The following is a 15,625-nucleotide window of genomic DNA, read 5'->3' as shown; positions in this document are numbered from 1 at the left end:
ATTAGCCTTTTTATCTTTTCCTTATTATTTCTTCTTTTGGTTATGATGCTTCTTTTATATTTCACAGAGTGCTCGCATATCTTATGCGATTTCTTTAGACAATGAAAGAAAGCTTCGCAAGTTGCAAGATGAGGATACCACAATGAAACATGAGAAATCTATTTGTTCGGATGCGAATGCGAATCTTACAGGCGAGAATAAGAAACTTAGAAATGAGAATTTAACTCAATTGGTTCTCCGAACTCGAGAAAGAAATAAGGAACTCGTTGGTAAGCAACTTATATTCTCGTACTCCTTTTCTTTTATGCGATCGTTCGCACTTCTTACTTAATTATCTTCGCAGACCTGTATGACCTTTCAGATGAAGCGGCTAATCTTCTCGATGCTGAAATTATTTTAGAGCATCTCAACTCCTCTTTAAATAATTATCCTACTCGAGGATTTGAAAACCTCAGCTTAGAAGAGTTAAGATTAAAATACACTAATCTTAGAGAACACCATAAAAGTGCATTATCCACTGCCAATAATTTTAACCGACGTTTTTATGAGGAGATAGAAGCAATTCAAGTATTGGAGGCGAAGAAGAACAAACTTATTATTGAAAAAGATGACATCAATCTTAGGGGTGCGAAAACACTAGAACAATTTCAAAAATCCCTTATTGGGGTTAAGATAGAACGTGATTCAGTTTGTCGTGAGAGGGACATTCTTATTGAGGAAAGAAATTTAATTCGATCTCAACTCCTTATAGAAAGTGAAGTTGAGTTTAACTGGGCTGCTAGAGTTCTGAACGATGCTAAAAATAATTTAGGTGTAAATGTTAGCCTTCACACTGAAAATTCTACACTGGTCGTAGACATTATTTCCAATTATGAAGGTCACTTCATGTTCTTTGATCTTCATTCATATTTTTTAAGAATAATTGTCTGTTGTCTTAACTCTTTTGTTGATGCTTCGCAGAGAAAGAGAAGGAATACCAAAAGAGAGTTTCAGAGATAGAAACTCGCTTGGCTGCCAAGGAAGAAGAATTATCTACTCGTAACTCAAAGTGTTAGCAATTGAAGCAAAATTGGTTTAACTTAGTCCAGAATAATAGTAACGATGATAATCGCTCTCGTGAGTCTACTGTTTAAAGAGTTTGTCTAGAGAATGGTATTTCATTGTCGAAATACAACTTTCCAGCGATTCCTGAAAATGTACCCATTCCTGACATCTAAGTTACTGATGGAGAAGAAAATTCTGAAGAAGAAATTAGTGATTCCGAGACTGAGCGAAATGAGGGAGATGCAAATTGATTGCTTCTTCTTGTTGTGATAATTCTTGTAAATTCTTGTAAATTCAGTTTTCATCTTTTTAATATGATTCTTCTTTTCTTCGCTTCATATTTATGACTTCTTCATATGCATATAAGACTATCAAAATGGGGAAAACAACACTTTTTTTGCACTCTCATTCTTACCTCTTCTTATTTGGCATATCTTGATAGACCAAACATGATTGGTATCCTTTATCATGAACTTCTCTTGGTGAATAATTTCTTTTCTTGTATTATCTACGAGGTCTTATTTTTGCCTTCCTATGTAAAGGTATTATGTTGCCTCTGTTTATGTGCGACGAAATCGCAGGAAGTATTTGTATTTTAGTACATCGACCCATTGATCTCGTCTTATCTTTTTCGCTTGTATTATTTCCTCTTCAGGTTTGTCGCATAAATATCACAAGTCTTAATACTCCCATGAGTAAAAGCCTTATGATATTTACGTCTTTTGACACGATTCAGCTCCCTAATGGAGGGTGTCGTCCTTATCTTCCCCTATGATTGCCCCTTCAAGGAAGCTTACCTCTATCGGGTTAAGATTATGGCTCTTCTCATCCGGTTTTTCAACAACCATTTGATTTCACAATCTCGCATACACTACCTATAGGGTTTATGGAAGCAAGATTGCACCCTAAGTGGGGTATCTACAGAACGAGTGCATCATAGTCAGGACTTGTCAAGAGTGGGAAGGTACGTTCCAGACGTCCCGGGCACTCTTGACTCAACCGTGTACCTCGGCGCCCTGATCGAGTTTCTGCACTCCTTGGGAGAGCCTTTCTCACCTTAGGCTCTCAATCTAAGATTTTTATCTTAGACTGAAATTTTAAGGTATCTCTCCCGGATGGGCATTATCGTTTAATTCTCACCCCAAATCTCCACAACTCAAGTTCCGGAGTCGGTGTAGCCTTCCCTTGAGTCATGCCTTCTAGGTCTTTCTGATTATGACGTGCGATAGGTCTTACTATATTGCCTCTTGCATATGAGTGAACTAGGGTGCACGCCACATTCAGATTCCTAGCTAATCTGATAATAAATATCCTTTTCTGTATCCTTTTATAAAGGTCTTATTATAAAGATTTCTCTTTTTGTTTTCTTATTATGGATTTACCATATGAAACTAAAGTTTCTCATTCCAATCTTTTAACTCGTACATAAATGCTTTTATTGAATTTTCTTAAGTTCACATATGTTTTTCAGAATATTCATTCGCATAGCCATTCAATCGGTATTGTGTGAAAGTCATTGTGCCCTCCACCTTTTGATATTTTCCCTTTATGCTTTTTCTTTCCATAGAAATTGTGTTGCTAATCTTGATTAAAATTTTATTTGCATAAGAATCTATTCCAGCACCTCGCATCATTGTTTCCCCAACTTTGTACACTGCATCAAACATCAACCATTAATCTCTCTCCTCTTCGACTATCTGCTGCATATTTTTTGAAAATTTTTCGCTTGAATTCTCTTGCTTCACATTTGTCAACATCAATTTCTTGGCAATTTTTACCTTCAATTGTATCTCCTCTTATAATGCCAACACCCTGAGGTAGAGGAAACTTGATGCATTGATGAAATGTTGATGCAACAACTAATATTCCATGCATCCATGGTCTTCCAATGAGAGCATTATAGGGGGACTCGACATCCACTACACAGAATGTAATATCTGTTGGTAAATTTTGTAAAAGAATTCGCATAGTCACTTCTCTCTTTGGTTTATTTGCAGAACCATTAAATCCATAGATTTTGTATGTTGAAGGGACTAACTCATCATCTCTTCCACCCATGGTTTTATATGTATGATAAAACAGAATATCTACAAAACTTCCAGTATCTATAAGTATTCTATTTATCACCCAGATGTTTCTCTCATTTTCTTCCTCATCTTCTTCCGATGGCTTCAGATTAATTCCCAATCGCACCACCAATGGACATTCATGTGATTCTCCTCCTCCTGGTGTTTCATCTGCGCTGAACGAGATTTTCTTCTTTTTCCATTCTTTCAAGGGTGATATTTTTGCCATCTTAAGAATTTCCCTTCCTTCAGCATCTCTCGCTATACTCGACTTAAGACATTATCATGAAAATCTTCTATGTTTCTGAACGAGTGTATGATCGAGTTACAATATAAATTCTTTGCCTTCGCACCCACTTCAATAAAAAATGTACTCCTTTCCTTCTCCTTTGCATATGTATTTCCTTGAGGTGGAGGTGGAGGTGGTGGTGGTGGTAAATTCCTTGGCTATTTTAGTAAGAAATGGTCCAACTTTCCTTGCTCAATCATTCGCAATATAATCTTCCTCACATTTCTACAGTTGTTTGTTGTGGGACCATGAAATATATGATAAACACAAAATTATTTACTCCTCCTTCCTGGTGGTGGCTCTTCGCCTACAGCAGCTTCCCATACTTTATCCACTATAGTGTTCAACTTCGGAAAATTTATCTGTTCCCTCACTATTCTTCCATCTTTCTTGTTATAATGTGTTTGTTGTCCTGCAGAACTTCCTAGTTGAACTGTATCAGCACCTCCATAATTTTGAAGTTCTTGTCTCTGTACTCTTTATTAAACTCTACTTGATCTGCACTGCCCATAGCCACTAACTTTTGTTCCATCTCTGCATTATTCCTTCCTTGAGTTCCCTGCGATGTACTCGCAACAACATTTGTGGTGGAATATTCATGGGATGAAAATATGCTTGGATATTTTCATTATTATTTAATATATTTTAATTATCTAGAAAGATATATTGTAATTAATTAATATGTTTTCATTTATTAATAATATTTTAGAAATATAATTGTTTATTTAGGGATTTTATATATTAGTTTAGAAATCTCGTATTTTAAGGAATAAGTATTTTGATTATTTGTCTGGAAGTTATCTATATAAAGAGCTCCATGTTTTCATATTAGAGGAGAAGATTTTGATTAATTGAAAAGTAGTATTTTCCTTGAGAGTGGTATCTCGGAAATATGTGGTTTTAGATTTTAATTTTATTCAACGCTTCCGCCCTGCATCAGTTGGTTCAGAGACAGGCAACGCTCCTGCATCATGTTTCGAGGAAGAAATTATGATGTTGTTTGAAGAGACGCTCTCAGCGTTGAGAAAGAGCAAGCGGTAGTAGATGATCTAAAACAGAAGGTTAAGGCGCTCACCCTCCAATTGGCTGAAATGCATCATCAGCAAGAGCCCCATCACGGTCCTAGCCTACAACGAGTGGAGGAAGTGACCGATGATGAACAAAAAAACTTCCTTGGCGACAAGGAAGAAGGATTTCAAGGAGTTGCACATGATCCACGAGATTCGTTGGAGTCCGGATTAAAGCTTGAAATCCCAAGGTTTGATGACATTTTTTCTTTTTCTGTGGTTGAGAAAAATAATGTTGCCGTGGATTGGAATCTACCACCAATTTATGATATTTATCCTGATGATGAGATCATATTATTTTCTAGTTATGTTGATTCATACTCTCTAAAAGCTTTATGTAGTCAGGTGGATCAACGACATCAACTTCACATTTTCAAAGCGCAAATATTTTTGAGTCCAATAGCAATTATGCCAAGATTATTTAAGTCGACGGATTATAAATATTCTCATCGACGAATTATTTATACAAGAACTAATACTGGCAAAATTCGAGGGCGGATTTTTTCTGAGAAGGGGAGAATGGTGGAGTATTCATGGGATGAAAATATGCTTGGATATTTTCATTATTATTTAATATATTTTAATTATCTAGAAAGATATATTGTAATTAATTAAGATGTTTTCATTTATTAATAATATTTAGAAATATAATTGTTTATTTAGGGATTTTATATATTAGTTTAGAAATCTCGTATTTTAAGGAATAAGTATTTTGATTATTTGTCTGGAAGTTATCTATATAAAGAGCTCCATGTTTTCATATTAGAGGAGAAGATTTTGATTAATTGAAAAGTAGTATTTTCCTTGAGAGTGGTATCTCGGAAATATGTGGTTTTAGATTTTAATGTTATTCAACGCTTCCGCCCTGCATCAATTTGTCAACCTCGGAAGTAGACTTGTATTTCCACCTTTCAAATCAGATACTCTTGTATTTCCACCTCAAGAGCTATGTATTCTTTTTGAAATTCGCGCAGCTCCGACATTGTTATTGTATCCTTTCTTCTGAAGATTCAGGTATATAATAAATCTGCTGCAAAGAGAGCATTAATGAATGCAAGAATAAGATGTTGCTCATCCACCCGTCTTCTCATTTCATTACACATTGTTCTCCAACGAGTCCTTAGATGACGCAAACTCCCATTTGTTCTTATGCGAAGTCTGAATGCAGTCTCCATCTCTGGTCTTGATAGATTATTACTTATGTATTGCCCCAAAAAGACATTTTGTAGATGATGAAATAAACCAATGGATTCTACAGGTAGGCCTTCAAACCATTTCAAAGCTTCTCCTGCTAGACTTGCAGCAAAATATTTGCACATGACTGCATCATAATTTTCTCACTGCAATAAACATCTAGAATAAACTTTTACATGTTGTATTGCACATGCGCTTCCATCAAATATACTTGTAAATTCCGGTAAATTGCACTTAGATGGTATCAGTGCTCTTTGAATTTCTTTTGTAAATGGAGTTTTTCCAGCTTCCTCCACTGCTTCCTCTAGTTTTATTCTTCCATCATTTCTCTTTGTAGTCATCATTTCTCTTAATTCTGCCATCTCCTTAAGAAATTCTTCGCTTAATGATTGATCCAAATCTTCTCGCATGGGTCTTTTTAATCTTGCTTGTCTCAATCTATTCTCATGTTTGTTTTGGCGTATTGCCTCTTGTATCTCCCGTTGTTCAGTTTTCTCTCTTCTTCGCCTACGCCTTTCAGTATTTGCTTCAATTTAAACTATATCATGTCTTTCCTCATTGCCTGTGCGATCATATCGATGTCTTGATATTTCTCTTTCTTGTTGTGTAAGATGACCTTGATCTATATCATCTATGCGATGACGCTCGCGTCCCCTTACTCGATTATCAATATGACGTAATCCGCTTTGTAATTCTCTTTCTTCTAATTCTTCCATTCTTCTCTGTCTATCTCTCGCACGTGCAATCTCTCGTTCGCACTCATATTCGTTTCTCAACATTTCTCTACCATGTAATATCATTTGTCCTTTCCTTGGATCCTCTTCTTACCTTTACAATTAGTATTTGCACGACGAAGAAGTTCGCGTGGGTGTTCATATTGATTAGTTGCTGAGTCAATTACATGTCTCCTTTCCCTTTGATCTTCCAAATTTTCATCTTATTGCGAGTTTTCTTCAACGACTTCCATATGTTTCCTTCGCCTATCATTTCTTCGATTAGATTGGCTCTGTCGGGAAGAATTCCTACTGAATCTTGACCTTGAACGTGTAGCACTCCTTGCCCTTTGTTCTTGTAATGTAAGATTCTCTTCTCGTAAATCATCATTTTGACGGATTAAATTCGCACATTGTTCTTCTTCCTCCTTTATTTCAATTAGTAATCTTTGTCTAAGCTCTGCAATCGTCATATTTCCTTCACTCGTTGTAACTGGTTCTTCATTCCCAATTCTCTGTCCTTTCTCTGTGGAATTCGTCATCGCAGTATGGACACTCACTCTATCATAATCTATATCATTATTCTGTCCTTGTTCTCGTTGTGATCCAACTGGAATTTATGTTCTTTGATGTTCTTCCATTCTTTCCTCTTGTTGCTTAAGATTTGTAATTCGTCTTCATTCAGCAAGTCTGTGACTTCTTCTAGTTGTCATTCCTTGTTCAACAACAGACTCGATCCTTACCATTTCTAAATTTTTAGATCTCACTTTCTTCCTTAAAATCTATGATATACTATCAGGAATTATCATCCAGAGCTGTTTTCTAGCGCCAAAAATGTAGTTGTAAGATTTCTTACAACTACACTTCACTATAACTGATTCAATCCCTAGGTGATCATTTTGAATTCTTGTTTTATTAACTAAAGATTAGAAATGTTTACAAGAATGATTCAATTATTACAACAATTCTACTTGAAACCTAAGCTCACTTTCTCTCTCTTCCTATTTCTTTACCAAGACCTGTCCTATAATCCTCCCAGAGAAAATGACTCTCTCCTTTATGTAGGATTTTACATAGTGGATGACAACTAAGAATCCCATTATTTTCGGGATCACTATGCGACATATTCGCTCATATACAATCGCTCATCTTTGCATAACATACTTCTTCGCATGATTCTTCACACTTTATTCGTGACTTTGCTGACGTCATCTAGTGCGTCATCTCAACTTTGCTGTGTGCGACCCCCTTCTCTTAGGTTGTATTCTTTACTTCGCGTAGTTATTAACGTGTGCGATATTTAACTCCTACAAGCACCTAATGGGGCTACAGAAGAGTAAGAAAGGAGCATCTTCATTGAATTAGGTTTGAAGAGTGAGTTTAGCAAAGATTGCTTGTTTGTTGTTCTTTTTGCTCTTTTCTTGTATGAGCTTGGCCCTTGTAGGTTCTTGTCTGCTCTCTTATGAGCTTTTTTTTTTCAAGCATGACATTGACAGCAAAATCCCACGAGAAACTATTACTTTTCAAAGAAAAGTCAGAAATAAGATCTAAGTAAAACATCAAGTACTGATAGTTCTTGTGCAAGAATCCGTGTAATATTCAACAGACCTCAAAACTACCACCAACCCCTGGTCATATTTTAGACGTAAGACAATAAGAAAATGAGTACAAAGAAAACGCCAGAACACTAGATAAAATTGTATTCTTTAAAGGAATTTTTCCTTTGTCATTTCTCAATACTATAGCTTCATATACTGGCCAACAATTGACTATCCCGAAACCTGATAAAAACAGCAGAATGCAAATTTCCTCCAATTTGTTGTGTCCCAAAATCAATCTTGTGACACCCACAGAAAAGGCGATGAAGTTGATGATAGCTGCTGTTGTTAATGAAACAAACAAAGGTGACGCAACTCCAAACTCCAAAATTCCTTGTTCATAGTGTTTGTTTTGTTCATCATCTATTACTTTACTAGTTATATCGAAACCAAATGTAGAGATACCTAATGACTTCAGGAAGAAATCAATGGTTCCAAAGAAGTAAGATGAGATTCCTCGGATCAACCACATTCTTTGATCGTTCCACCAACGGTGAAATGTTCCTCCCATTAATATAAAATCTAGGCAGTCTTGGATGTAAGATCCAAGGAAAACGAATACATACAAGAAGAACCAAGGTTCAGATACCTGCAAGAAGCCCAACATAATATTTTTATCTAAGCATCCAACCTTAGTAAAAACACATGTATCGCATATATCATCCTACGTAACGGAACAACCTAAAACATCATGAAGTGTACGTACCTCGGGGAATGGCGAAACTCCATTGAGGAGAGTAAGTTGGGGTATGAAAGCATAAATGGTAACCGGAATAGACCAAATACCCCAAAAGGCGAAATGGGAATAAGTTAAGCCCATCAAAATACCTCTAGATTTTGTTCCAAATATGATGGGGCTGTGTTTGGAGAAAGCCACTTCAAGTAAGCCTACACACCATCTTTTGTTTTGGCTCAACACATCATCAACGTTGATAGGAATGTCCCCCCAAAATGCTGCCCGATCTGGATGGTAAAATACAGAGTCCCATCCTTCACAATTCAATTGATAACCTGTGAAATAGTCTTCCACTAGTGACCCATATCTGAAACCCATCTGCACAACAACGACACAAATACTGAATATTAAAACATTGCCTGAAATCAAATTGTTCATTTGAAAATATCATACAATGAATGAAGTTCACTTGATGAGTGCACAGACCCTGCCATACCTTATAACCCCATCTGGTACCATTTTCATATTCACAGCTAGCTACACTTTGAGCCATTTCCAGAACTGCTTCTGATTGAATGGACTTATCAACAACATGGTTAGTGTTTAGTTCTGGTTTTTCAGCGGATACGTATGACGAAGGCCCACCAAAGAAAGCTCGTCGGCGAAAAAAAAGTCCCTGTACATACGTAATTGGTTCCCGCTAAACCATCCATACCAATTGGATTTATTTGAAACAAACGTTTGTTTTCACCTCCATAGATGTCGTTCTTATTAATCCCATGAAAGCGTTGAGGGAATTGAACATAACCGTATTTTGACATCTTCGAATCCAACATAAAGCATAACATGTGAAGGGGAGTAGCAGGATCATTTGAATACATGTCGCAATCTAACGTCAGGATTAATGGTGCATTTGTCATGGCAGCCGATACTCGAAGCTTTTAGGGGAAGTAAAAAAAAATGCATTATTACAGGAATCAAACCTTTACTAGTTACAAAGTTAGTTGATTACGTTGAGTAGCTTACCAGAACATTTAGAGCACCAGCTTTAAAGTGGTGGTGTGAGGCTTTACTTTTCTGTCTCGAAACATAAACTAGGTTTGGCATCTCGACACCTGTGATGTCCTTGTCTTTACCAGTCTCTAATAGAACCTGAGTCAATAACCGTCAAAAAAAAATTGTTGAGTTGTGTTATACAGACTGAAATCTTAATATGTTCAATGACATACTAGTTGTATCAAATTTTATGTTACGGCGTATTTTGATATAGCAGACAGGACACACTTCACACCTATATACTTATATGTATCATAGTGTCAAATGCACTTCTACTCATGTGTACCATGCATAATTTTTCGCAGCCAACAACTCATTAAATAGATCAAAAAAGTATGATTAAATTGGTACCTGGACTACAATAGGATGATCTTGACGTGTAAATCCGTGTGCCCACCGATTGAAAGCTTCACGCTGCTTATCAGTTTTGATGTGCTCATCACCAACACACCCTCTGTCAACAACGCTTTCTACTTTCATTTTCATAGTTTCGTACATCATCTGCAACAAATAAAAAGAGAAACAGAACAACCAAAAGATCGATAAATTGGGAGTAGTTTAAATTGTTCAAGTGATGATAACCTAATAAATTTTGTCAGTCATTAAAAAAAAAAGATGGTCAATCCATATTTGTTATTAACTTCATTACATGACTAGAAGATGTCTGGTTTTGGTTCTATGCAAACTTAGGAATGACAATGAGGAAACCCTTTTACACCCGGTCATTAACTGCACAACTTTAAAAATGCGTGGAGGGTTTTTGTAGCTTCTTGTCCCGTTCCTTTGTTGTGGGTCTCAGCTTTTTTACAATCAATTTTATTTTCTTTTTCGACCAAAAAAAAATAGAGAGGTCCAGATTTTCATGAATGGTTTTGTCTAGTAAAAACAAACTACAAAGTTCCGGAAAATTGCCGAGACAGGTGGGGGGCCGACAGAAGAAAGACATCTAATCAACCCTTTCCAATAGTTGGTTAGCAAGGTGAATAATATTAAGTCAAACTTTAGTTCCAACAACTGAACTAATTCAGCTTTTTCTTGCTGAACTTTCATCAAAATATCTTTCACATTCACATTTTGCAACTGAACTAATAGCAAACTACAAACGATATAACGTGGGTTGAGACAGGTGCAATTGTAAATTGGTATATCTCGGGTATAATCCTTTGGGGACTGCTGTGTAGAATTGGTGACTCGGAGATGGTATTTGTAAGCTAGTCCGTTTTCTGAATCTTGTCCACCGATGTCAGGATGGCCGAGTGGTCTAAGGCGCCAGACTCAAGTTCTGGTCTTCGAAAGAGGGCGTGGGTTCAAATCCCACTTCTGACATTTTTAACTACATTTTTAGTTTTTCATATTCTCTCCATCCTAAGCTTTGCATCCTTTCTCTTCCAAGCCATTTGCCATCATATATAATTGTTGGTTAGAGAAAGCCAAACTAAGCCTTCAACAGTTGCAAGGTATACGTCAGGCAAGGATGAACTTCTTATAGGCGTTCCTTTTTCTTTTATTCGTTTTTATGGACAAACAATGTGACTATTACATAATGTTTAAATTTTAATCTTGGGTTATATATGCAGCATAACTGCATCTTTTAACAAAGTCTATTAGGACTTAGCTTACTTGGTAGCTGTATCCATCTTGAAGGGACATAACTGGATCTTTTAACCATTGGAACAAAGGGCCGGTATCATCTATCAAGTCATTGGTTTAACTGCAATTTTATATGTATATGTTGCTATATCATATGCACACCAAAAACGAATCAACGACTTCATTTGCTATATCATCATATCAATTAATTAAGGATACCTAATCGGATAAAAAGTTCTAATACTTAAATCATTAAACTACAAAAAAAGTTGAGTGTGGATGCCAATACATTTCTTCGCAGGTGAAATCACTATTTGACGATATGAATGAACTTCCAAGTTTATCACAAAGGCTTTAAAAATTCAAGAATAACAAAAATATCGTTGATTTATCGAATGAAAGTTGGAAACGTAGAATATGACACATTATTTATTTACTGGAAAAGGATAGATTTGATCTGTCAACTAATTTCTTGAAATTCTATAAAGAAAAATAAAAGATTTGCTCCATAAATGAAACATCAGTAAGAAATAAAATGATTCCTTGAAAACGATCATTAAAAATAGATAACTAATTGCTTATGGTTTAAATAGTATTAGGCACCCATCTCAAGCTCATTGGTGGACTAAAGTATGTGAATCGATCGAGCACTACGATGAGAGAGTTGTCGTGTTAGAGCATGTGCCAAATTTTCAACTGCGCGGGATTTTAGAAATCCATATAATGTGGGACTAATAGTCTCAACACGTCCCCTTACGTGTAGCCTCGTTGGGTTTAACACGTAGACAATAAATCGGATGACGCGGAGTAAGGTGCGGTCAATGACTCGTCGCAAATAACCTGCTCCGATACCATGTTAGAATACGAGCATCCAACTCAAAATCAATTGACAATGAGTGGAGAGGTCCTAAGAGATTATAAATTGCAGGATCTTAAAAACCCATACAATGTGGGACTAATAGTCTCGACACAATAATCAATTGCAATTTGACAATACTCAATAATCATACTCAATTGCAATTTGACAATACTCAATAATCATACTCAATAATAAAGTCCGCGAGATGTTATACAAGCTGAATCTAGATCTAGATCCCACGCTTCAAAAATAAATAAAAATAAACAAATACGAAGTCGTTTCACTCAAAAATAACTTTTGTGATGTTCGTTCTTTTGTCTTTCCACAGAATGAAGATAAGAAGTAATCATCTATGACCAAAACTAAAAATTTTGACCATATAATTCTCAAAGCAATTTTGGAAGTTGGTGCGCAAGAAAAACGAACAATATTTATGACCGTCAAAACAAACAGTAGATTATCCTGACAATTTGGATCGTTGTGCGTAATACTAAATAGTGCTGCTGCAGTGACCAAAAACGTTGCTTCTTCCTCGGCCTCGGTTGATTTTGGGTGACACAGCTCCATGAATCACTTCCGGTGAACTAGCAGGAGGGTGGATTTTGAGATAAATGAGTCCTGGGGTTGTATCACGTGGATCAATTTAGAATTTCCAATACTAAATTTGAGCTTCGGTTTTTCGTGCCCATGCTAGCCAGTAAGAAAGGGGCGAGGAAAGTGCCGGATACCACAAGTTTTAATTCTGGTATCATGTGATCCGGCGAAACAGCGCTATCTTAGAGCAACCACAGTCACGAGACAGACCAAATACCAAATTCCAGACTAAAAACCAAAAAAGTTTGGTATTCTCGGTGTTCAAGCGCAGTGGATGACGACCAAAATTTGGTGAGGCGTAACTTATACATCCGCTTGAAGCCAGACGGAATTTATACTAACGTTTCTTGGTGGGCGTCTTTTTAACATGCGTCTCAGTGAAACGGATGTATTACGTGCGCCTGATTGAGGCGCAGTTTTAATTCACGCCTGGCATTAGACGGCGATGGAAAATGCGTCCCAGTAGACGGAGATGGTATGTGTGTCTGATACATACGGAGATATAAATTGCGTCTGCATCGGACGGACACAGAAGGTGCGTCTGAGTGGGGCGGAGATGAAAGGTCCGTCTATGTGGGGCGTTTATGGAAAGTCCGTCTGAGTGGGGCGTTTATGGAATGTCCGTCTGGGTGGGGCGTCAATGTAAAGTGCGTCTAGAAATATACGTTAAAGGGCAAGTGCGTCTGATTATCTCCTCTTCTCCTCCTCTTTTCACAGAACAAGAACAAAAAAGACGACGAAACCTAAGAAAAATTCTAGGGCAAAAATTCAGCTGCAATCTCATGTTATGAAGATTAATCTATGTTTCCGTGAAAGAAACAAGTTTTCTAATAGAGGTATGTAATCTAAAAAACGTGATTTTTATAATTTATGAAGATTAGGTTATTTTTGGGTGGATTCAGTGTTGGTCGGACCAGGCGTACATTAAAGATACGTCTCACACAGGCGTGCATAATACATGCGCCCGGACCAGGCGTACATTAAAGATACGTCTACACACAGGCGCTCACGATACATGCGCCCGAACCAGGCGGTTTTTATAACTGCGCCCCACTGGGACGTACATTCTAATTACGCCTGCTGTGGGGCGTACGTATTATCTCCGTTTTGTCCGGCGGTGGTTATAAATACGCCTCACTCATACGCTCTTTATACATCCGCCCTAATTTCATGCGTTCTTTATACTTACGTCTGGTGTGAAGCGCTCACTATAACCCCGTCTGAATTCATACGCTTATATTAAGCCCGTCCCAGTATAACTGATTTTAGTCTGGGTCGGCGACCATTTTTGGTCTCAAACCCTAATTATCCGGACTAAATATAGCTTTAGTCCGTTCCATTGCGGCTGATACAGAGACCAAATTTGGGTTTAGTCTCCAAATTTGGTCGTGACTGTGGTTGCTCTTAGCCATTATCACATACTGAAGGGACCAAAATTCGCGTGTATCGAGGTTTTGGCTTTCCATGTGGTATGGAGTATGGACCATCTGTGTTTTCTTATTCTATCTATATGCCTGGCTAATAAAGCCAAGCTCTTCTAACTATTCAAATCAATTGTACTGTAACTGATGAAGGTCATTTAAGACTTTCAGTGCAGTGCTTCCACAAAAATAAAAAAAAGTCGAAAATTAAAACGGAGTGGGTTGATGATGATTTACCTTAAGCTCCTCAGCGTGTGTGGTTGAGCTGCAATGACTTGAACTGAAATAGGCAGCAGGACACCTATCTTCAACTTTATACTTCTTACAGAAAGGCAACCAGTGAGTAGCAAACTTAGCAGCTTCCATGAATGCAAAAAGAGTCAACTCCGATCCTCCATCGTCTGATACATATATCGATATCTTATCCGATGGATGGATAATCATACGCCATTACCGATAAAGCCGTGTTAACGACACCCATAGGTTGTTCTTTATACGGATCGGCAGTACATATGAACACATCTAACTTTGGAAAATCACGATCCCTGGTTACTTGAATAAGGTTCTCGGGGTACACAGATCGACGGATGGGACGCCAACGGAAAGACTGTGTGGTCGCCCACATGAACGAGAGTATCACATCGGAGAATAATAAGGTGAAGTGAAGGAAGAAAGTTGTGGTGTTTGTGGAACCTAAGAGACATATGAAATGATGCACAAATAAAGATAAGATTGCTAATGTGATAATCAGAGCAAAGATTCGGTTCCAGAGTGTGCGTCTAAGGACCTTAAACGTGTGCAGAGGCGCTGATGATGATGAAGATGATAGAAGATAGGAGGTTGTGGTAGTCATCTCGACTTGGTTATCTTTTTCTTGGAACTTCGCCGTATGAAGTGAAATGAGCTCAGGGAGAAGACGGTTTTGTCACTCGGTACATTATAAAGGTGAGGTAAGCTAGAATTTCTTTATTCATTTAGCAATACAAAGTTTTCGATTTTCACACGAATCTGAAGATTAATTATTGAGTTTTCGAATCTACAGATTCGTGGATTTCACCTGTCAGTCGTGCAAAAGCAAAGGAAAAACAACATTCCTGCACTAAAGTTGGCGCCCGGTGTGTGGACTTCAAATCCTGACAGCATCACAAATCAATTGGTCTCCCACTTTGAGCAGATGTACAAGCATGATGCTTCTATTCCCGCACAACCTACCTTCAGCTCTCGAACTCTCCCTGCAGGTATAAACCATACTAACCTTACTTTGGTGCCTAAATGTAAGTCTCCATAAATTGCAGCCGAGTATAGACCCCTCGCCTTGTGTAATGTGTTATATAAGTTTGTAATTAATGTAAGTCTCCATAAATTGCCCTCTGATCATATCTCAATCATATCTTATCTTAATTATTGGTGTGTCTTATCCCTCGCTGCTTGTCTGGTCCACAGCCTTTGGCCGTTCTC

General features: G+C 37.4%; 1 non-coding gene and 1 pseudogene across 1 annotated transcript; one reads left to right on the top strand and one right to left on the bottom strand.

Annotated features, from left to right (window-relative positions):
- Positions 1-7,893: 7,893 nt before the first annotated feature.
- LOC113318131 lies at positions 7,894-15,194 on the bottom strand (annotated as a pseudogene).
- Positions 10,946-11,029, top strand: TRNAL-CAA. Its single transcript has one exon. It is a non-coding gene; the product is annotated as a tRNA-Leu (tRNA).
- Positions 15,195-15,625: the final 431 nt, after the last annotated feature.

Source organism: Papaver somniferum, chromosome 10 (genome assembly GCF_003573695.1).
Source record: "Papaver somniferum cultivar HN1 chromosome 10, ASM357369v1, whole genome shotgun sequence".
Lineage (NCBI taxonomy): Eukaryota > Viridiplantae > Streptophyta > Magnoliopsida > Ranunculales > Papaveraceae > Papaver > Papaver somniferum.
The sequence above is the reverse complement of the archived record's forward strand: the minus strand, read 5'-3'. Positions and strand labels throughout refer to the sequence as shown.